General features: G+C 46.0%; 1 protein-coding gene across 1 annotated transcript in view; it reads right to left on the minus strand.

Annotated features, from left to right (window-relative positions):
* LOC119460638 (leucine-rich repeat neuronal protein 1) overlaps positions 1–22,463 on the minus strand; it is a 107,252-nt gene extending 84,789 nt beyond the window's left edge. The window contains exon 1 of the mRNA XM_037721670.2: positions 22,067–22,463. The gene's annotated coding sequence lies outside the window, so the exon portion shown is untranslated. The remainder of the gene's footprint in view (positions 1–22,066) is intronic.
* Positions 22,464–23,859: the final 1,396 nt, after the last annotated feature.

Genomic DNA, 23,859 nt, shown 5'->3' on the forward strand with positions numbered 1-23,859 from the left:
ACGTTCTTCCACTTTTATCGCGTGTTGAAAGTAACAAACGCACCTTTTTTCTTTCTTCTTTCTTTCTGGCGCTCCTCTTATCTTTCGCTCATTGAGCAGAATGAAGCAGTGAAAGCGCGCCTAAAAACGAACCGGCGAAGCGGGAAGAAAACGAAGTGCGGCTGGAACTGTACACGAGCGCTTCACCATGAGGGAGCTGCGGCCATGCAATGCACAAAGAGAATGATTTACTATGCATTTCGAAGTGCGCGCCCGCGGAAAGATGAAAAATTTAAATGTACCGCCGGTAAAGGACGCGCACAAAGAAACACTGCGGCTCAAGAAACGAATGCGAAACAGTAATACAGAGAGCACGCGGCAAAATATCTTTTTATATCTTCTTTTTGCTGCTGCGTGGGATGAGTCTCCTTCTCAAAGGTACTTTTCATGTTCGGCCTTTCTTCCACTTCTTTTCTATTTTCTTCTTTCAGTCCCTCAATCTTCGCCAGTTCATTTGACACCGAGTTGCAAGAGAGCCGCCGCACAATTGCGCACCAATGCGAACAAACGAGGCGGCGGTGTGTCTCGTTCACTCGCACTTTAAGCCTTTTTTTTTCCCATTCTATTTTGTTTTTCAGACAGCTTTTTTTTTTCTTTTTCCTCAATGCCCATGACGTCGATGAGACTGTCTCCTCATCTTCTTTTCCTTCTGCTTATTTTCAGCCTTTGCACGACGTTTTGGAAGCCCCGTACACGTTTCCACTCTCTGCAGATACCGGATTCGCCTTTCCGTAACTCTTCTTGGTCACATCTTGGCGTGCGTTTGTCACAAAAGATTTCGCACCAGGAGCATCGTCCTTCCTTCGTTTCCTCCATTTTTCTTCCGCATCTACTCCTCTCCCCCGCGTGCTTGGAGAGGGCGTGGTGCGCCTTGTAGTTTATCACGAAACCTCTTTCCCTCAGTCCCGCGAGGAAACGACCTCGCACAACGCCAAGGAAACGGAACAGGTAAAGCAGCCGAGTTCCTCCTCCTCCCCTTCGTAAGTTCGCGTCTCTGCGTGCGACTCCGGGGCATGAACAGAGAGAGCGTGGGGGGAGGGGGAAGACAGCTTTAGGGAAATAAGGTGAGTTCGGGGAAGAGAACTGAGGCATGCGTGTTTTCTGGTTTTCTTGCTGCTGCGTCTCTTCCGGTTTTGTCCTTGTGCGCTTCCGGCGCTGTTTCTTTTTCTTGTACTCATTACGTTCGTCACGCCGTTCTCTCCGAAAGCGCGCATCATTCCTTCACGCCCATTCTCCCAATCTCTTCGTTCCTGGCGGAAATAAATGAAAGCGCTGCGCTCGGGTCATAAATAAGCGAAAAAGAGAAAGAAAGCGGGACTCGCTCTTTTGAAGAGCAGTTTCGCGCGCTCATCCCCCCAAACTGACGCGACGTTTGGAACGGCAGTTTGTTTCCATGCAAATTTGGCGCCCCGCTGAGTAGCTAGCAGTAATTTTTGTTTTTTGTTTCTCTCGCTAATCTCTCGGTGTGTTACGCGGAGGTCTTTGTTGTTTTCGCGCAGGCGCTTCGTTTTTACGCGCGTTTTATCCGTTCGCTGCGTTCTTCTTTTTTTTAATCCTGCTGCTTCTTTCTACTTCCACACGCCTTTCGTGGAGAGATGATGATGCTGAGAAATGTACCACAGCGCACGTTAATGACAGGCCGTGAGCTTAAACCGAAATGGTAGCGTAATTATTCTTAATGAGGCGTTTTTTCCGGGTCTGCAATCTTTTCGAACGGCGCATCCTAGGTATAACGAAGTCGGTGTGTCCGTCAGCGAAACTTCAACGAACGTCAGTGCTAGTTTTCCACGCATTAAAAGAGTTCGCCCAATGTTCCTTCAAATGTCAGCAGGGCCAGTATACCGATTCTGTTCTAATACTATTTTTTTTTATTTTTTGCACTTCGTCACTTCTCTGAGCGGCGCTCTCCCACGTTATCAACGGGATTGGCTGGCCCTGAACGATAAAAAAAAAAAAGGAATGGAATCAAGCGAAATTATTTTTTACACTATAACGACCAAGGTTTGCTCCCGGAAAGCATCGAACTCGGGAACGGCAGTTCGTAAACACACACGTGTAGTGGACAGATATAAAGGGAGAGAGGAATAGTGAGAGAACGAGAGAGAGAGCGGTGAAAGAAAATGCAGGCAGGTTAACGAGAACAAAAATCTGGTTTGTTACCCTACAGTGGGGGGATGGGAAAGGGGGAATGCAGAAAGATAAGAAGCAAACACACACAGAAAGAAACAGAGCACGTCCAACAATCACTGCTGTCCACAGCACAGGACAGCAGTTTACACTTGTCAGTGCTTGAGTCGCTCGTGCAGGTTTGTAGGCCGTTAGAACTGCAACGGTTCATCCGTAGCCCTCTATCACTAAGGCCCACAGAACCTGTTTATTCACCTTAAGTTGTAAGTGGAGTACACTTGCAAAAAAAAAAAAAAAAGAAAACAAGAAAAAAAGAAAACGGCGCACGCATCATCGTTTCTTTGCCGTTCTTTGGTGCACACTGACCGCTGCAGTCCGCTACATAAGCATCGTCCTTGAAGACTTCACGATGCCAACTTCGTGCAGCCTGAGCTCCTCGTCATATGTTCCTGGTTTTATCCCTAGTGACGCAAGATTGGCTGCACTCGCTCACCTTAAGAGAGAGAGAGAGAGAGAAATACAAACGCACTAATGAGCAGAGACCGACGCATGCGGCTTTTTGACGTTACTAGGAGGCATCGGTCCGCTGGTTTGACAGATTGTGGCAGGCTATATATTGGATCACACTTTACTTTCTGGCAGCTTTGCAGCGAAAAGCGTCCACACGGTGACACCCAACCTGGGATGCGGGATGCCATACTTTGAACTTCTTTGCGTTCTCTTCTCTTCGTATGCTTTGCTTTCTTTTTTTTTTCTACATCTAATTGTAGCATTCGTACTTTTCTTAGAGTTTCAGTGCAACATGCCAAAGTAGCCAAGTATATACCTCACGACATGCCAAACATTCTCTTTTCTTCGCACTCGTTCCTTTTCTTCTTCATTTTTTTTTTTTTTTGCATGCTGTGCCGCATGTGTGCTCTGTTTCGATTCTTTGTTCCTTATCAACCTTTTAAGACAACGTCAGTGACCTTTACGGATTGGTCTTCGCATTTGTACAAATCATCAATGTTTTGATTACCGTGATTACATTGCGCAAGTTTAGCTTCATAATACCACATCTTTGTGTTGGCTTGTTTTCTGTGTGTGGTTGTGAGGCGTAGTGCAGTCTATAGTCAAGCATTGCCATATAATAAAGGTCGCTAAGGAACAAGTAGTCACTTGCGAGTATTCTTATTGGTTCTTTTTGCATGATCTATTCCTTCTGTCCTGCTGGAGGAAAGCACTGCATATTTAATAGCAAACGTTTTACGATCAAACAAAATTAAAGAGTTTGAGATATTAAAACGATACGTAACGTGTATGGAACCCTGTCTCGCGTATCGCTAAGCCTGATTAGCGGCGCCGACGACGCTGCTGCGCTATGGCACGAATTATTGTTTTTTTTTTCTCTTTTGACTCATTCGGGTGCCCTTAGTCGAGAGAAATGCCACGTAACAACCACAGATACACTCCGCTTGTGGTAGAGTATATATATATATATATATATATATATATATATATATATATATATCAAAAAATAGAAGCACGTAGGAAAAACATAACAAGACTTTACTGACGTTTCGGCCGGGGTCCGGCCTTCATCAAGAGTCTTGATGACTTGTTGACTCTTGATGAAGGCCGGACCCCGGCCGAAACGTCAGTAAAGTCTTGTTATGTTTTTCCTACGTGCTTCTATTTTGTAGCGTTAGCTACACTGGCCTAGCCAAGCCCGTTTCGCGCGGCACATCAAGAGCCGTGCTGCGCATGCGCAAGGATCAGTGATGTCACACGGCTTGCGCACCGGAGCCACCGGAGCCGGCACCTCTCGCGCACTCCGCCGCCGCCGCACGCGACTCACCACCGCCGGTCGGCGCATTCCAGAGGAGTGACGCCGTAGCCGTGGTAGACGCACTGGCGCCGGCGCGCGTTCGCTGTGCAGTCGCCGTCTGACACTGCGCTGGAGCCGCTGCGCTTCTGACTGGCGTTTGTGTGTGTCATTGGAGCAGCAGTAAGCATGACAATCAAGCTAATCCTTGACAATCTAGACAACCAGGAAAGCTAAGAATAATCAGCTGAACCTTTGCTAACGCTACGTATATCCTGGCATAGCCGAGCTAAGCCACTGCAACATTTTTTTTGCACTACTTCTGTGCCGGCTCCGGTTACTCTTTACTTCACTGATATATATATATATATATATATATATATATATATATATATATATATATATATATATAATGTTTCTACGTTGAGCGATTTATTATCCTCGCGCAAGCTGTGACGTAACATGGTCTTTTTTCGCTGATTTGAGCTGGAATATTCAGAGAAGCGTACATTACTTGCACGAGAAATCGAAACACATATTCCACTAATGAACAAAAAAAAAAACACTAAGTATCTTTTGAATGAATTACTTTACGACTTATTTGCAATTTATGAATTGTAGCCGGTGAGTTTGCAAGACCACTTGGAATTAATTTCCAGAATGACACTAGTTTGGAGATATCCCCTATCAAACTCGCCGTAAAAATGCCCTCTTGTTCCACTTACTTTTTTTTTAACCAAAATGCGGTTTTATACATTGAAGCAGAAAAGTAACTGGAATGCCCATGTATTTCGTCCCACACTTTGGGAAATATACCCGCCGTGGTTGCTTAGTGGCTATGGTGTTGGACTGCTAAGCACCAGGTCGCGGGATCGAATCCCGGCCACAGCGGCCGCATTTCGGTGGGGGAAATGCGAAAACACCCGTGTACTTAAATTTAGGTGCACGTTAAAGAACCCCAGGTGGTCCAAATTTTCCGGAGTCCCCCACTACGGCGTGCCTCATAATCAGATCGTGGTTTTGACACGTAAAAACTCGATAATTTTAATTTAATTTGGAAAATAATATCTCTAAACTGGTGTCATTCTGGAAATTCATTTCAAGGGGATACATCTTGCAAGCTCACCGGCTACAATTCGTAAATATAAATATGTGCCATAAAGAAATTCATTATTGAGATAATCAGTGATTTTTTGTTAATTAGTATAACATGTATTTTGATTTATCGTGCTAGTAATGTCCGCCTCTTCGAATAATCCAGTTCAAGGACAAGAATTACGCAATCTGCCATAGGCGATTTTTTAAAATACTATAAGACTTAAAAATAATCACCCTGTATATCATTATATGGTATCACCACTCGCCGTCTAGTCTGTGCCGTTTCCGCTCTACCAATAGTCGACTTTCCTTAAGATTGGCCTAATTTATGATCATTAGGAGCTGTCGACTAGCCTACCTTGATTCAATATTTTCTGTTTGTGACTAAAGAGCATCATTACTTTCTTACACTTAAAGTTGCGCAGTCATTTTTTCAGGTCAGTATAGCGAATAAAATGCCGGCCACGCAGAAGTTAACATGGGAAATTTAAAGGGGGCAGAAATTTTGAGCAATAAGAATTAAATCTTGCCGATTAGGTTGTCAAACACATTCTTTCGTGGCCAGCTAATAAGTGCCATATATATATATATATATATATATATATATATATATATATATATCCTATCTTCTAAGGTTGAACCCTAATTCAGTGCCTGCGAGTGCGGCCGTGAGAAGGTTTTTGCGTTGACGGCCCAGCGCTCGATAGGGGGGCTTGATCAAAATTGTCTGAGCTGAAGGACTAACGCCATCTGAAGCCAAGATAAGTCGATAACTGAGCCGATCCATAACTTGGCTCATTCATCATGCCAGCGTAGCGCAGCTCGAATCTAGATGCGGCAATAATCTGAGAACGATTTAGGGGAGCTAGAAGGCGTGGGCGCGTCGTAAATGAAGAAAAAAAGGCGCTGGCGAAATCAGAGCGTCAATGCTTGGACATGTATATTTTTGTATAGGTTTTTCAAAGGACTCTCTGACGCTGAAATTGACCAGCAACCACGGGAATCACGTGTATTGCAGAGATCTACAGGGTGTTTCATTTTAGCTGCACTAAATTTTTTTAAATTGCCTGTGGCACATAGCACAATTATAATCCTTGATCTAAACTACTCGATGAGTTACCTCAACGAGAAATCAAAACTCCTAATTGAACAATTAGCATAATTACGTTGCTTAACTTTTTCATTAATTATTTTACGACGCATCTTTCAATCTATGAATTATAGCCGCCGAGTTCGCAACGAGTATTAGCTCGGAACGAATTCTCAGGACTGAACCAGTTTCGAGATATTGATTTTCGAAGCGTCCGACGAAATGCATGCTCGTTCCAGTTAACTTTGTGCTTCAATGCATAAAACAGCGTTTTACCCAAAAAGTTAACTGGAACGCCCATGCATTTCGTCAGACGCTTTGAAAATCATTATCTCGAAACTGGTTCAGTCCTGAGAACTCGTTCCAAGTGGATACGCGTTCCGAACTCAGCGGCTACAATCCGTAGATTGAATGATATGCCGTAAAATAATTAATGAAAAAGTTAATTAACGTATTTATGTTAATTCTCTTCCATTAGGCGTTTTGATTTATCGTGGAAGTAATGGCCGCCTCATCGAGTAGTTTAGATCAAGGATTATAATTGTGCTATCTGCCACAGGCAATTTTAAAAAAATTTTTGCAGCTAAAATGAATCACCCTGTATATTTTTTATCAGATCATCGCTGAGAACGTATTTCGCACTTTTCGTTTTTTTTTTTCCTTTGGTTTCCGAGTATTTTTTTATGTTTAACACTCTATGTTCTTTTATAACCAGCAAACCTGTAAATATCACCACCAGTTCATGTCATCACCCAAGGTTGCATGAGTTTCTCTTATGTATGTATGAGGCGAATCTGAAGAGTATCTTGGCAGTAGAAGTTTCCTATAGGTTAATTAGCTTCCATAAAAGCAAACAGACGCTGAGGTGAAAAAAAATGCGTCAGAAACAAGTTGACTTAGGTCTGATTACCTTTGAAAAAGGTTTGCTCTGCAAGTAGTTACAATGTTCTAGAAGAATACAGTGTCATAAAACGGGGCCTCTCTTTTAGTGGAACACACTAATACTTAGGCGAATTTTGCTAGGCTTAAGTTTAGATCAAGGATTATAACTGTGCTATCTGCCACAGGCAATTTAAAAAAAATTGGTGCAACTAAAATGAAACACCCTGTATATTTTTTTTTATCGATATGAGCATCGCCTAGAACATATTTCGCAGTCTTCGTTTTATCCTATTTTTTTCCGATGCTTTTTTTTATGTTTACGCTATTATCACAACCTCTTAGGGCATCTGTGTGTTTCTCTGCGACCGCCTTTGGGAACGGAGTGAACGCTGTTGTGTGTGCGCGCGCATCACCTATTATCGCTTTCCTTTTTTTACCGCTCCCCGCCCCCCTCACTGTTGAGTTGCAAACCCGGCGCAACCTTGAACAACTGTAGTCCCCCCCTCCCTTGTGCGTCCTAGGCATTGTTGCTGCTTCCGAACTGGCACGTCCGTGCAGATCCCGCTCCTCACCACCCACCACCGTTACTGCACTGCATATGCCCCACTTTTCACTCACCAATCTTTCAGAATCTCTGACCTGGTTTACCTCACGGTCTTCTATCTCTCGCTCTCTCACCTGTGAAAACAGTCTTCCTTAGGCGTTTAGGCAGTTCAATCTTGAATTTCAACAACAAGAGATTTTATGTGAACGACCAGCGAGAATGCAGTTCCAACGCTTCCTCGCCGTACGGTTCCGAGGGTCACCTGCTATATACTGTGTCAACAGGATAGACGAGTATACGATGTCCCCACGAGTAGTCGTGAGACTTAGGGACTTAAAAATCAAGTAGTGATGCGAGAAAAGAGGGCGGGTTTAGTTTTAAAGCTTACTTCCGAAGAAGAGCTCAGACGAAAGTATGAAGCAACATTTTTTACTATGATAGCAATGACTACGCTTTACCTGAAGCTCGGGCTGCTCTCACTTCCAATTTTCTTAGCTGGGACTCTACTTACTTCACTAGCGCATCTTCTGTTTTTTAAAGGGCTAGTTCTAATTTAGTATCTGACACTGTGCGCTAGACAGTGAACATGCAGGGTGTTCATTTTTAAGTTTTACGGAATTTTTATAAATCGCCTGTGGCAGGTAGCATAATTCTTATCATTGAGCTGTCTTATTCGATGAGGCGGACATTAGTAGCACGAGAAATCGAAACACATATTCAACTAATTAACAAAAATTGACTAATGAACTTCTTCGTTAATTAACTGACGACACATATTGTAATTTACGAATTGTAGCAGGTGAGCTTGTAAGGCGTATCCACTTCGAATGAATTTCCAGAAAGACACCAGTTTGGAGATACGCGCCATCAAACTCACCGTAAAAATGTACTGTTGTTCCACTTACTTTTTTTTACCAAAATACTGTTTTATACATTGAAGCAGAAAAGTAACTGGAACACCCATGTATTTCGTCCCACACTTTGGAAAACAATATCTCGAAACTGGTGTAATCCTGGAAATTCATTTTATTCAATCCTGGAATCCTGGAAATTCAATTGCCAGTACCTTGGCAATTATCAGTTTAAATGATAATTGCCATGGAAATGATAAACTGATAATTGCCAGGGAAATGCGGTTCTGATCGAGAGCTATACGGTCTACCGTGAATGTCCTCTTCGGCTACCAACAGACCTTTGTGTATTTATTACTTAGTAATTAGTAAAAAACTTTTAATCAAATTAAACAAACGACAGTTTGGCTAATATTAGCTGGGACACCCTATATAGAAAACCGCAACGACGTTTTCAAGCACAAAGCCGAAGTGTAAAAAAAAAAAAAAAATATTGGCTGCCCTTGGTCTCACGCTGACTAAACCGCCATACAAGAGGCTGGTGCAGACACAAGCAGCGTATTTTATTCTGGTAAAAAAGATGTACGAAATTCTCCGGCCCAATTTTCATCATCTCGAGGCTTTTTATTACGCTCGTTTTCCGTGAGTGCCACGACCGTTCGATGAGCTGCCGTAATTCGAAAGAAGAAAAATCGAATCACTTGTTTTGTTAATCAGACGTTATAGCGAGTTTCACAATTCGTAAGAAATTAATATCTGGCAATGGTTATGGAGATTATGCGCTCACACCGGCGCGAAAGATAAGTGCGTCCAGGCAGTTATGTCGAGATCGCCCGCTCTCGAGTCTCTGCACCGTCTGGAGCCGAGAGAAAACTCTGGTGGGTCAAGCCATTCGGTTGTCTCGGAGGTGGTCACGGCATTACGTGACTCCCACCGCGACGCAGCTTCGGCCTAACATGGCGGAGTGCGCGTGCTTAAGCGCTCACGGAGAAAGACATGACGCCTAATGTACTTTGAGTGGAGAGGACCGTCACGGAGCGGCAGCGGGGAGGGAGGGCTTCCGAAGCGAACGGCGCGCCATAGCCACGTCTAGAGCACGAAGCACAGCTCAGACGGTGCAAGCCCTCGGGCACTGGCGTGCGTTTTTTAAGCCGAGATTATGTGCCCCTATAGTAAAGGCCGCTTCAGACGGTTGATCACGTGCTCTCAGAGCGCGTGGTGCAGCGGCAACAGATAATCTGATTAGTCGGAGCGTTTCCCGCGCAGCGAAACTCTCTTAATCTCCTGCTTTATGGAACATCGTAGTGGGCTGTTCGCTGCGCTCGCACTCGAGTGATTATGTAAGGCGCGACGCAATATCGGCTCTAGTTGGAATTACTTTATCTTCGAGGAGACGCCACGCAGTTTAGAGAATTTTCATTTCTGGCGAATGTCGGAACCTTTTGGCAATAGACTTTTCAGCCGCCCTGATTGTCAAGACAAATTATAAATACGGATTCATGGGGGCCGAAAAACATCTTCTTTGAAGCGGAATGCAGATGTCGTGGTCAACATAAATTTTGCCTTGAGCGCTGGTTGTTCCCTTGCTTCATTTTAACATAAGCCTTTTCTTTGGCTAGATGCCCTGAGTGAACCTATTGCAGAAGCGCGCTTTCTACAGGAAACAGTACGAATATAGCGTTGCCTTATATTCGCGCCTCAGCTGACATTTTTAATATATATCGAATGAAAACCAGAACATCGGTCCTATGCTAATGCTTACTCGCTGTGCTTGTTGATTCTGATCTGAGAAAATAGTAGTCAACTTTGTCGGATGTGCATTTGATAGTGTTACCGACTCCGCGCATAGTTACCGAGCCGATAGTGCGCCTTCGGCAAACTGTTGCTGCTGTTTAATGGACTCGCCGAAGTTGTCATGTATTTGGGAAATGGTGCATGATAACCCACGAACTTTCTTTCTCCTTATCAGGGTGTTTTACAATATGTCGAGTGATTTCCTCTGGATTTTCCTGGCATAAGAATTGGCCTAATTTCTACCTCGAGTCATATTGTAATTTATTATCGACCAAAAAAGTTTACGAACCAAGGGATCTGACAAAAAGCTGAATATCTCCGCAGCCTCAAAACGCAGCCTGGTATTCCCATTTCCAGCCTCTACTGGTATATGTGGACAACATTGGGATGTACGGTTTTACTGGCTACTTTTAACGGCTGCTCAGATATTTAGCGTTTTCTGACATCCCGTGGTCTGTAAACGTTTTTGGTCGATAGTACATCTCTGTGATAACAAGAATACTGGAGAAATCACTTAATTATCGCATTTGCCCTATTTGCTTAAGTAATTTCGAATGCATTTCGTGAAACACCTACAATGTAGTTATTTTAACGGCAATAATCAATTTAGATCTTCAATCGCACTCCGATGTTTCTTCCTGAACGTCGATGCTTTGCGCTGCTTTTACGTCATGAAGATTACGCCCCGCACGGCAGCATTATTTCGGAATGCGCTTACCTGACCCAAAGTCTTCTGCGAGGAAGAGTAACAAAACTCAAACATTTATCTTTTGCATTTTGGCTTCTGCCGTTCTTCTTGTCTCCGCCAACTGAGCGGTAACATAGATAAGAAAAAGCGAGGAGGCTAACCAGTAGAAACGGAATTGGCTAACATTTTTTGATTAACATTAAAGTTGAAAGACGAGAGAGGATGAAGATAAGAAAGGAAACAGACCAGGAGGGAGGTGCAAAGTAGGCACCCATTTGAATTCACTATAACAAACTTTAGATAGTTGCGTTGTCCTTCAGAAATGCAGCTCCACCAATCGTTTTTTACAAATTTTATCCTATAGGAGGCCAGCCAGGAACCTGGAGAACTGAGCTGATTGCCACAGTGAAACACCTTGTACACACATATGGGGCACATAGTACGCGCGGTCTGCCGCTTTCATTAATTTTGTACAGTCTCTTTCTCCTTCAGCACTTTTACCGTGGCACACGCTGTGGCGTCGGGCATTCCAACTGCAAAAGGAAATGCCTCGTTACGCCTCGTAGGGTAGCTGAACCTAAAGCCAGAGCGTGTGATTAATTTAGCAGTGAGAGACACGCAAGAGAAGGTTGCGTGAGTATGTATAAAGCTTTAATGCCTGCAGGACAGGTAGCATCAACGAGACCGCTCGTTGTCTACCCAACATTGTCATTCTCCTGCCTAGGCCAAGGCCTCTCTACATGCCTCATACATTGAGCGAGAATGGCGTACCTCCTCATGCTGACTACAACACAACTGAAAAAAATAGCAATGATACAGGAGCCGCACTGTTACATCAAACTTTACTTGGCGCAAGCTTGCTGAAAGCCGGCACAACTTTGCTGAAAGCCAGCGCTTGTGTTGTCTCAGCCTCCGTGTTACTCCCTGCGCTGTAGGTTTAGGGCAGGAACTTTTCGTTTCGAGGTGAATACGATGAAGGACCACTACCAAACAGGCATTAGGAAGCTGTCTTGATTTATTAGCCTAATAATGGTGGAACAGTTTCGTGTTTGTTTAACTTGTGTTCCTCGTCTCGTCCCCCGCTTAAGTCAAAGGGTCCCGCGCTACAGAAACCTGCAGGAGATAGAAGGCCCTCCGCGAGAGGAGATAGCGTCGCGCTGCTTTTCATTATGAAACGGAGAGGTAAGTGCCAGGAGACGGGGGCAAGCTCGTCGTCCACGCACGCACGCACACACGCGAGGGGCGCGCATTCCCGAGAGTTAATCAGCTCCGCTCGGCTGCTCGTGGGGGGCAAGGGCAGGCCGGAGCGCGTCCCGAGGCTCCTGGTCCGCGCTGAATCGGCATCCCAAGCCTTCAATTAGCGCCTCGTTGCCCCAGAACCCCGCCCCGCGGCCCCGGCGTTCTGCGGCCAAATCCCCTCCGCGAGACGACGCAACAAACAGAGCGGAAGGCCGTATTCTCTCGCGTGCCTCCTCCTTCCTCACGTAGCGCATCGCTTCGGAGCAGCGCGCCGCTGAGGCGTCGCAAAAGGGCGAGGGAGGCAAGGAAGCAGCCGAGGCGCTCCGAAAAGCGGGCCGCGGCTTTCCGCCTCGACGTGCCGCTGCGCTCCTTGCCGCAGCGAGGATGTGTCAACCGACGTGCTCCACAGGGGACCTCTGCGTTGCCACGGTTGTAGGTTATGTATTTCGGCGCCTCTTGGCTGTCCACCCAAGAGCCATGCGCAGGCACTGCCGACAAGACGCAGGCACAAAGCGAATCTCTCGAACTTTCTCTCCCGCTCCATGCCTCAGTTCTTCCCTCTGTCGCCTGTGGGATCAAGCCGAGTCCGCCAAAACCATCCTATGTGACCCGTAAAAGACTTTGCAGATTTATTTTCTCCCGGAGGCACTTTAAGCTTAGAAACAAAATGAAACAATGTGACCGCACGCACATGCGTGCGCGTGCGTGCATGTGCGTGCGTGCGTGCGTGTGCGTGCGTGCGTGCGTGCGTGTGTTAATATCTAAGCCATAATTTCACTTACTTTGTTTGGATACCTTGTACACCAGCAACATATGAGCTGAGCCAAAATGTGTGAAATATCAGAGCTAATAATTTCAGCGAGGTGAAATGGTATGCATATCTCAGAGCGCGAATATCTGAGGAGCGTCACTGAAATGCCGTTACTGGTTGGGCGGAGGGACGGCGCTTCCCTCCACTGGCAGGACTCGAGGCGGTGCATTAATTGGTGAAAAATGTGAGCTTACAAGGATGGAGTCGTTCCACTCATTCATAATTCATCTCAGTGCTTGAAAAACGCACTGCAACGCCCCGCAGTGACATGGCTGTTTATATTTTACTCCTACTTTCTGCCTTTTATCGTTTCCAATGCGTTTTATGTGGCTCGGCGCAAGATAGTTATATCACTGACGATACTGGCTAGTTGGGAAACGTCCGGCGCATCTTTAATTTACGATTTACGTGGCTTCAACATAGACTGTAACCATTTAAACACATCTAAAAAAACACAACATAGCGCTAACTGAGATTGAAAGAGTGATGCTTGAGTTTCAGATCGGGTGTCAGTACAACTTCACCACTGACGCGACTCAATGCGAAAGGGAAAATACTGTTACTACTGCATGAACTGTCTCCGAAGAAATAATTAAGTTATACTTAGCAATACATAATTCCACTTACAATAAAAACAAACAAGCAAACAATAAAACAGCAACAAACAAACCTGAAACCAGCTGTCCACTTAAAAAATATTTGCTTCCCCTTCGGCTAATGACAGTATGCCTTGCGACTGGTTAACATCTGCGCGCGTGCGATAAAAGTCCCCAATAAAATTCACGGCCAAATAACAAATACTGCTCTGCGTCTTGGAAGCTCTGTAGTTTATACGCAAGAACACTGGACAAAATTGCAAAGCCATTAAGACGCCATTTGAAGTTGAATCGCACGATTTCGAAATATGCAGATTCTTGCAAAGAGGGTTACTCTCTGAGAATAAAAAACAAAAACAAAAAACAAATCACCAGCCCTTCCCTGTCGGGAAAAGAGGGGTAAGCGAAGCTTGTCGTGTGTGTATCTGACCTTCGTCAGGGCAACGTTCGGAAGCCGTCGCTGACGGCGGGCGTCGGCTTCGGACGCCATCGCCTCGGGATCGTCGGCTCTTCGCTGACGGCGAGCCTCGGCTAGGGAAGCCCTCACGCTAGAATCGGCACGTCGACGACGAGCCCTTTCCCGAGCGAGTTCACACCGGCGTTCATCAAACGCAGCTTGCTCATTTACACAGCGCACCACGTGTGGCCTTCCCATCTGTTCGCCAAAACTGATCTGAGGCGAGGGAAGCCCGGAGGAGCGCGCGCCATCCCGCTTTCCTTCCATGTCCCTAAGGCCTTGCGACACACCAAACGCGTGTAGCATATCAATGCGCGTGCGCGCCGCACGTGATTTCTTTTTTTTTTCTCTATTTCTGTCTTCCTTCCCTTCTTTTGTTTCTTTCTTTTCTTCCTTTCTTTCCTTCCGTCCTTCTTTAGTTCTTGTCTCGGGTATGTGCCATCGAGCTTGGACACTTTCTGCACATCATCAGGATCGGCCCACAAGACATGAGTATGTGCCATTGAGCTTGGACCCTTTCTGCACTATCGCCAGCATCGGCCCACTTTGCAGCGTAACACCACCACTATAACCGCCGACACTTGTGAGCCTATAAAGCTTCGCTTAAAAATGATGAAATTAGCAAGAATAAACAAAGGTGTGGCCAATCCGCTCCGTACGTATGTTTCATGTTTTAGGGTTTCAACATCAACATGAATGGGATGACACGCGCAGTAATATTTGTTGTCCTAATACCAAGGTCCGGAGCACAGAAAAATCTTGTACCTGAGTTTGGCTGTAAATCGTTATTAATGTGCAAAGATTTTGTGCACGTACGTCGGCTTTCTTTTCTTTTCCTTTCTTTTTTTTTCGGATGCGCGACAAAGGAGTCGCTGTTCCACTGAAAGCGCGTTTCGCGTTCGCGTTGTGGCAAAGTTTTGCCGCTTTTCCTTTCCTTTGGCGTGTGACTTCGTAAGCTACGACGAATTCATGCCGAAACTTCACAATATCGGGAAAACTTGCGACTACGCTTCTCCTCGACGAGACTATAGGAGGCCCTTCAACGCTCGTCAAGAGTGCACGGCCCTGCTCTACATCAGTAATGGGATAATGCCACGATTCTGCTTCAATGTGACTCTCTTTCACGTTTCCTCAGTGGTCCGGGCGACACTCCTCCGTTCTTACCATGGGGATCCGCCGGCCGTAAACGATGGTGACAAGAACGGAATGGAGAGAGGTGCAATGAATCTTTACATTTAACCGTGGGCCAGGTTAACCTTCTCTACATGCACTTCCTACTTCAGAGTTCTTATTTGTATCGAACCGTTTTCATGATTTAGGGGACCCGTTTATTGGACGAAAGGAAAGTGGTACCGCAGTGATAGCGCATATGCCAGGAAAGATCTTAGATACACCACTACACGTCGCTGCGCAAAGAATATTACCACAGGCTGGCAGGATAGGCTGGTAATCACCAGATCAACCAACATCCACGTAACGCCATAGCTGTTTCCTTATCTCGGCGGGCTGGATTGGAGGAATTTCAGCTTCACCCCTTCTTTCGTTGTTCCGTGGCGGCAGTCTATTCGTCTTCCGGGCGCATCGCAAAGGTCCTTAGCGTATTTAAACTTCTCTCGGGCGGAAGAGCTTGCGACCACCCTGGGATCGGAGAGTTTGTGCGAGAAGGAGCAGCGTCGCCCCCACCGCGTTCGTTGGCGGCACAGCCAACCGAATCGCCCAGGCGAACGCGCGGACAAGCGAGTCCGCGCGGCCGTAATTTTATTACTCTCGCCTCCCCCCCCAGGACGCGGAAATAAAAGACTTAGGCGCACGAACGAAGGAAGGAGGCGGCGCGCCCGTTGGTGGTCGGAACCGTGCGCCGCAGTCTCTGGACCAGTATTGAGCGCCCAGCACGGCGCGCTGCTGGGATTCTGCTACTAGGCCGAGATTTACTTGTTTTGTGCGGCCGACCTCGTTTTCTGCTTTGAGGAAGGTCGCGCCGGCGCCGCAGCAGCCGCCCTAACAGCTCGCCTTCTTCTCGCTCTTCTTCTTTTACTCATTGTTGCTCTGCTTCGCGCAGCCTTGCTTGTTTCCCTGCTTTCGTCGTCTGTCCATTCTTATTTCAATCCCCTCTCTGGCGAATAACTCTTCTTGTTCCGTCTCTCACGTCGCCCAGTCCACTTGAGCCGCACGTCCTCCATCGGTTTCCTCACTTTGCCTTCTTTATATTTGTTGTCGAAGGGATTGTTGGAGGTTGTGATCGCCCTCTGCCTGCTCAGTAGAGAAATAGCTTTCTCTGCTCTCTTTTTCCTTCCCCCTTCCGTTTGTTCCCCTCGCGCTGGGGTGTTTGACGTGGCTGGGATATCGCGCCGCTGGGTTCGTTTGGCTGCTCGTTCGCCCCCCTGTTCGTCGGTCCCGCGGCCTTATTTGTCAGCGGTATCTGATCCACGCCGCGATCCTTGGCGCTACAACAGCGCGGGTATTGTTCGTGTTGAACGACGGGCTCCCGCAGTCACCTTTTTCAGCAGATCTCGAACGTTCCACCGCGTTAAAGAAAGAAAAAAGAAGGGAGGGGGGGATAGATGTAAGGAATCGAACGGCCAATGAAGTAAAACATGGTTTCACTCTGGCTGCTTGGTATACATTTATGATGTTTGAAAGGAAGTTGAGAAGGAGCACGCTGAATTTCTTCGTTGTTTTGTCGAAACTGTCATCTGTTCCGATGAAATGCTAGAGAATTATTGCGAGAGACCTGTCATATTTATTCGTGCATCTAGAGAATACGTATATGTAGCTGATTTTTAGAAGGTTAATTACGCGCTTTCCGTTCACAAGGTTGGTCGGTAAAGTAATTACAATACGGTTGCTTGAAAAGTCGATTGGGTTTGCTAAATATCAAGAGCTCCCAATCTTACCAGTCACAATGAGCAACCGCTGGCAAATAAGATATATATGTTCGTACAGAGTAACCGATTCTCTCTCCCTCGCTCTCCCTGATGCGGTTGTGTGCATGCGTTTTCTTCTTTTTATCCCTCATCCGTAGTTATACCAGGAGTCGTAGGCTAAGCATGTAGGTATAGGCTAACCTCTCTTTCACAAATTTAGCGTGTTCGAAAGCATGACGCAGTGGTCCTCTTACACAAGGCATTTCCGGCTGTGAAAACTTGCTTTAGCACTTTTTGTCGTTGTTTCTCTTAACCCGGATATTCGATTCCTCGACAATTTTTCTACTCCGCAACTATTGAACTGTGCCCTAACTAAATTTTCCACTCATGCTCGGGCAATCACCCTAAAGCGATTCTGCCTGTAATGTACCTTCAGCGTTTGTCGAAATTTCTGAAGCAACTGACAGTGTTTTGCGTGCTCTCTTTGATAGTGCTTTCGGAGCGAGTTTCTTTAATTACCAGATAATTTGAGACACTCATCTTTTATAGTGTGAATTGTGATCCGCACTTTTGGGTAACAGCGCAAACAGACGACCACAAGAAGAGAGACACGGACACACAGCGCCTGTGTGTCCGTGTCTCTCTTCTTGTGGTCGTCTGTTTGCGCTGTTACCCAAAGTTTCAAGATGTACCAACTCGCCCAAAAAGAAGTATTGATGTGATCCGCACCTAACTAATATCGGGAACGCTGACCCTCTCGTTACCTTTCGATCAGCGAAAGGTTTATAAAGGTGCCAATATGGGCGCGCGAAGACAGGTTTGGTCGCAGCCGCAGTGGCTTCCAGTCATTTGCCGTAATCTTCACATACACACGAGCTGAAGCTTGCAACGAACACACTTAACGAGGAAATTAAAGTGCGGAGGAGCAAATGACGGCCGAGAAGATTGTATCATCTGAGACATGTTGACAATTGCAGTGAAAACCGCTTAAATATCGCAGGAGGAGCCTGAGGTTAAGGGCTAAAGTTTTTTTCTCTCACAATATTTGTCACTCTAAGACAGGAATAGACCGTGAAAAGTACATTGGGCAGCCACAATACTTACCAAGAAGAAACGACCAAACTTTGATTTTTAGTGAAATTTCCTTTAGAGGTGACGCTTTTCGTCATAATTATTTTGTTATTTTGTTCGTGCCACTCAAAAGTGGAACTCTTTTGAAGTTTGTATTACATCAAATGTAGTCTTTACCGCTCTTTAAATGAAAGAAACGTACTTGCTACTAATTAACTTGATGTATCCCCTGTGCTGTAATGCCTTTCAAACGGCAATGCAGGTACCTAATAAATGAATAAATGAATAAGTGATCACTGTTTTGCAACATCACCAGTGGCGGCTCGTACGACGACGGTGCTGGAATCATATAATTTAACTGTTCAGCAAAAAAAAAAAAAAAAGCATGGACTGTCGGGAATCCTTAATTGCAGCTGCAGCATGCCTGTGTCATAATATTTCCAGCGTAACTGTACGGAAGCGGGAGAGCAGCTTCTGCTGCTGTTGATAATAATAATAATAATAATAATAATAATAATAATAATAATAATAATAATAATAATAATAATAATAATAATAATAATAATAATAATAATAATAATAATAATAATAATAATAATAATTCAATTTTGATAGCACATGGCGTTGGGAGAATTTAGTGAGAAAAATGGTGCCTTAGTGACGAAGGTCTCGCTCCACAACGCGTTCTATTATTGCTATATTTTTTTGTAAAGTCGAATAGTTTTCTCAGCTCCGCTAGCAAGCGGAGCTCGGTGAAGCACTACAGAGAGGAGTCGACAGAAACCTGGGAGCAACTTCCAGAAACCCCGGAGAAAGTCCATATTATGGCGCGAGTGCCGAGAAGCACCGCGTGCTTCGCGAAAAACGGGAAACCCGCACTCGTGCGACCGGAAGACTGCAGTTGCTCCACGCTGCTGCGCGCTTCGGTTCGAGTGCTTGAAAAAAGGAAAGCGCCAAAGAAAACTTTTAAAAAACAACAACGTCCACCAAGGCACGCTCGGGCGAATGCATACAGACTACGCGCTACAGGCGAGGGACTCGTGCTTTCGAATAGCCAAAACGGCGCCAGTAGTAAAGCATACTTCGCCTGCTTCTCTTCGGGTATTATTTGCTCTGCGGAAATCTTCGACGATGACTTACTCTGCGGCTGCTGCGCAGACTGCCTCTAAACTCTATAGAGTACGGTTCGCACAAACGAAAGTGTGCTAGCCATGGTGGCGAAAGAAGGTCCCAGTCTTCGTCGTTTCGCCTAGAGTGATGAGCTTCTAACACCGGTTTCGCTTTATTTGACGTTGTCGCTTCGCTTGCAGGCCGTAGTACTGTTGCGTGGTGCTTCGTTTACAGTTTGTATTCTGATACACGTGAAGCTTTCGTCCTGTTCTGATGCAGTCGCGTCTCTCTTACTTCGCACTCACTTTTATTCGTTTCGCAAGAGTCGAGCATAACGAATCGATCGCCAATTAGCAACGGTTACTTAATTTTCCCAGCGCGCGAACGCTTTTGGTGGTGGTTACATGAAAACTATGTAAAACATCAATGTTTACGACACAACAATTGAATAGATCGCTGTGCACTCTAACGTACGAGACCGAGGTTTACTTTATTGGTCTTTAATGAGTGATGATTGTCGGCAGAATGCTAGAGCGCTAGAGATGGCTTGTAATCGCTGCTGTGAAGGGCGAAATTCAGGCGAAAATCTTGAGAATTGGCAATGAAAATTATTAAGTGTTTGCGGTTTTACCAAAAACGTTTTTCTATTTCAATACGCCGTATACTATACTGTTAGTACGCGTGTTATTGGTCCATTTTGTCCTATTGCTTGCCGCAAGAAGAAAGTGATCTGTATAAAAAACTAAAAGAAAGAAGAATCAACAAATAGAAGAAATATCTTAAGCGAACTTGAATACAAAGAAAAAGTTTACATAGCGAAACAACTTGTTATTGTTTACTTGTTTGTATTAGTCAGGGAGTTTCAGAGTGGTTTTTCATGGCTTCAACCACGATGAGTATTGTAACCACGACCAAGACCTTTTGTTTAATTCAATTTTATCTTTGTACAACTATCTTCAAACTATCTTTTGCATTGCATGTCTTTTGTTCGTACGACACGTTCCGCTCATTCTCTCCTGTTGCAGTTGGACCCTTTTGCCCCTTTTGCACGCACCTGGAAAATGCTGATTGCATCCAGTCGGTCCTAAATGCGTGGTATGCCTTTTTTCCTTTTTTTGCGGGTGTATGTGCGTGTGTGTGTGAGTGTGTGTATGTGTGCTTCAATAAGTAAAGTGTGCATTCTGCGGAACAGAGAAACTAGAGCTTGTGGAACTCCGCGTTTAACGGGAGAAAGATTTGAAATAAACGTGAAAAGAAGCGTCGCGCTTTGCGAAATACCCAGGTGATTCGTTCGGCGCGCGTTTTAAGCGAACATGAAAGTTTGTTAAAACGATGTCTGGCTGAACTTCGTTCTTGTTTTACGCAAGACGTCACTCGGCTCGTAAATGTCTCCCACGGGAAGCAGCGAGAGGGCCCCGAACAGCGACCTTGTTAAATTGAAAGTGCTTACAGCGTCGCGACTGACGGTCGTTACCAGGGTCATGTGAAATGCAAATAAAAAAAAAGAAAAAAAAAGGTATCTGGAGGCTGCAAGTTCCAGATGTTCGTGATATTTGACTTTATACATACTATTCCAGTGTTTTTCATGTGTTAAGTTTCGCCGGCCTTGCGAAGAGAAGTAGCCGGCGCCAATAAATGAGGCAAACTTTTTTGAATTACACGTATAATGAATTGCTCTGCCTTACCGGTAAATATCAAATAAATATAAAAACCATATATTGAGTTCCTGCCGTCCAAACTAATAACGCATCCGTCTATTTTTATCCTATATACCAGGTGAAGAATGCGACTCATCCAAAACTTAACAAAGCTCTAATCTATCGCATCGTAGAAATTCTGCCAATGCATCTTCCCGAGGCACGACTATTTTCACTGGCATGCTTTTTGACCCAGAAGGCCGATTTTTAATAAGTCAAGGCTTGTAGACGTACCGTGCTGTAATTTTATTTCCGTCAAAGAATAGCTCAAATATCTTGCTGGGAAAGTGCGCTTGTGTGTCAGAATTCGCAAAACACATTATTCCGGAGGAACTATCTTTCATCGCCTATGCGTCTTACCCGCTCTAGCAGTTTCGTTTTACCAATTCCTTCGTAATACGAGCCCTAACTGTTTTCTTCATTGTCGTAAATTCTAGGGAAAAAATAAGGGAAATAGCCTGCGCAGAGGCAATGCGAAAACAAGCAGTCTACTGCATCTAGAAGATCCGGCCGCGCAATATCATTGACCTGTGCCCTAATTATACTCAATACACGCACAAGTAAGCGGGGAATTGAATTAAAGATGCGCCTGTCACACGAAAGAATGCATACGTGTCGATGTGGCCTCACTTCCAGCGTTGATAAGCTTTGCTGGCGTACGTATACTGAGTCCTCTCACATTTCTTTGCCACTTGCGGAAGTTTGGATGTCAGTGCATCCTTGGGAGGCTTATACGACGTCTGATCTCAAATCTTGACAGCTCTCTGTTTTGCCGACACCGTTCACTGCTTTGTGATGCGGAAGTGTTACTCAAACGTTGCCGCTTCTCGACTCTTGAGTGACGAAAAGGGCAAGAAAGACTTTGTATCCTTGTGCATCTACCGCGGTAAACCGAGTCATATCGCGAACAGTTAAAAAATTACGAAGTACGAGGCAGTTGACCCAATTTCACAACATGCACTATTGACACTCATAGCCTAAATGTAGAGTGCTCTGAACGCAGCCGAGAAAGTAATGCCTCCTGACATCCGAGATAGAGCATTGGTATCCTTCCATTCCAATTGCAAATCAACGGCACCGTGTTTGTATGGTAGACACTCGAATTTCGTTAAACGAACTGTCGTGTCTTAGGCTTCAGCGGGCAAGGCGTGGCTGCGAAACCGTCCGCATAGAGAAACGGGAGCACGTGAACGGCCTTCACTCTGACATTCGTTGCCGAATAACGCCTCTTGCGAGCGCGTCCCAATCGGCGTCGCGTTTCGCATACTTTCGCGCTCTGAGACAACTCTACGGTGCTCACCTACCATGCGGCGGCAGCGCCGGTCCGTCGAAGACAAATGTGAGCGGGGTCCCGGGGCGCTTGCGTGTGCAGACAGTCAGTCGATGCCGCCGCCCGAAAAGCCGGCCGGGACGTTGTCTTCGTCCCGCACGCGCTAGCAGACGACCAAAGCGGCAAGCGGCGACAGCCTGCCTTCGAAGTCTTCGCTCAGTTCCCAAGCCACGCGCGCCGCGCCAGGGAGGCGCCGTTTTTTTCACCGCCAGGCCCTGGCGCCTTGTTTTCTTCGCACGCGGGAGGCGCGCCGCCTCTTTTCTTATCCTCGCGTCGTTGCTCGCCGCCGCGGCAGAGCGCCCAGCCGCCGCAGCCTTGCCGTGCTCCCTGCGCGGTGCAGACCGAACGGCGCACTGTGTCCCACTCTCGGGGCGGCCCGGGATCGATTTCCCCACGCTCCTCTTCTCCACGGCCGCTGGTGGGCGCCTGCCTCCAGCGCGCATGCGCTCAACCCCGACGCCAAGAGGAGGGAGCCGTCCCGAAACGGGGGCGCGCTCTTCGCAGCTGCCGTCCCCTTCCTCCCCTGCCTGGCTGCGGGATGCGGGAGAGGCTCCTTGCTCGGTGTCCGGCGCGCGCGCGCGCGATGAGCGGCTCGCTGCTGTCCGCGCGCGACACGTGCTCGCTTTACGGTATGAAGAAGAAAAAAGGAGGCGGGCGAGGGAGGCCTCGGTGGTTGTGCCCTCTACCGCGGCGGCCGCGCGCAGTGATGTGCGAGAAAAATTTATCTGAGCACGTTCGCTTTCGCAAACATTCTTCGGAACATAAATATGAAGTAGGTGTCTGAATCTTTATGTGGGGATGGGTATTTTTCGGGACGTAACGTCGGTCCAATGGCGAAGGAAGCAGAACACGGAGGCAGAACACGCGAATAGAAATGCCAAGTGCTGTTGTTAACGTAACCCTGTTGACTGTCTGCGCTCCTGGCTTACCATGTTTGCATATCGTACAGTGTTTGCTTCCTTTTATGAGAAAACATAAATTATATTTGAGAAATACGAGCAGCGTTTTAACTATGATTGTGGTATCGGCCAGCAGCTGAAATCTGAAGACGTTTTACTAGCAGCCAGTGTGGTTACTTATTCCTGGCGCTTCTGAATGAGTAAAGTTCAGTTCGTAAGTTGCCAAAAGTGCGTCGATAAACTAGAAACTACTATATACCTTCAATATTTTTTGCGAGTATATAGAGTAGAGTAAATTATGTTCTCAAGTAGAGTATATAATCTCTGTTGCATATAATGAGATTCAGGGATGATGCGATTGGCTGCATTTGCTAAAGTGTGGTGCATGTATTATTTCATATTACCTCTTGTATTTACCTCTCTTCACATACGTGGAATAGCCCTTTTTGACAAGTTTGATTGGACGGTATACTATACGAACAGGCCGGTCATGCGCGTTCATGCCCAGCGCTACGCAAACTTTCAGCGTTATTAAACTTATATGGGTGGTATGTAAGGCGTTTTGTGGCGTGGTATTCATAACTATGTTCAACGGAATGTATTTTTCGTTTTACTTTTATATTGATGCTTACACGCTCACGATAGAACCTATCAGAAGGCGTTAGAGAGGTCGCAGTTTGTATCAAGTTGTCTACATAAGACAGCCATTTGTATTAATGTTTTCTTACCCTTCTCTACTGCTTTTATTGCGATAGCAATTATATGGACACTTCCACCGGATTTCTGCCGTCGGCGTCGCCGTCGCCGTCGCCGTCGCCGTGAGGTTCCCTATAGATAAAATCTTCGCCGCGTGCCGTATGCCCGAGCG

This window comes from Dermacentor silvarum, chromosome 8, assembly GCF_013339745.2.
Source record: "Dermacentor silvarum isolate Dsil-2018 chromosome 8, BIME_Dsil_1.4, whole genome shotgun sequence".
NCBI lineage: Eukaryota > Metazoa > Arthropoda > Arachnida > Ixodida > Ixodidae > Dermacentor > Dermacentor silvarum.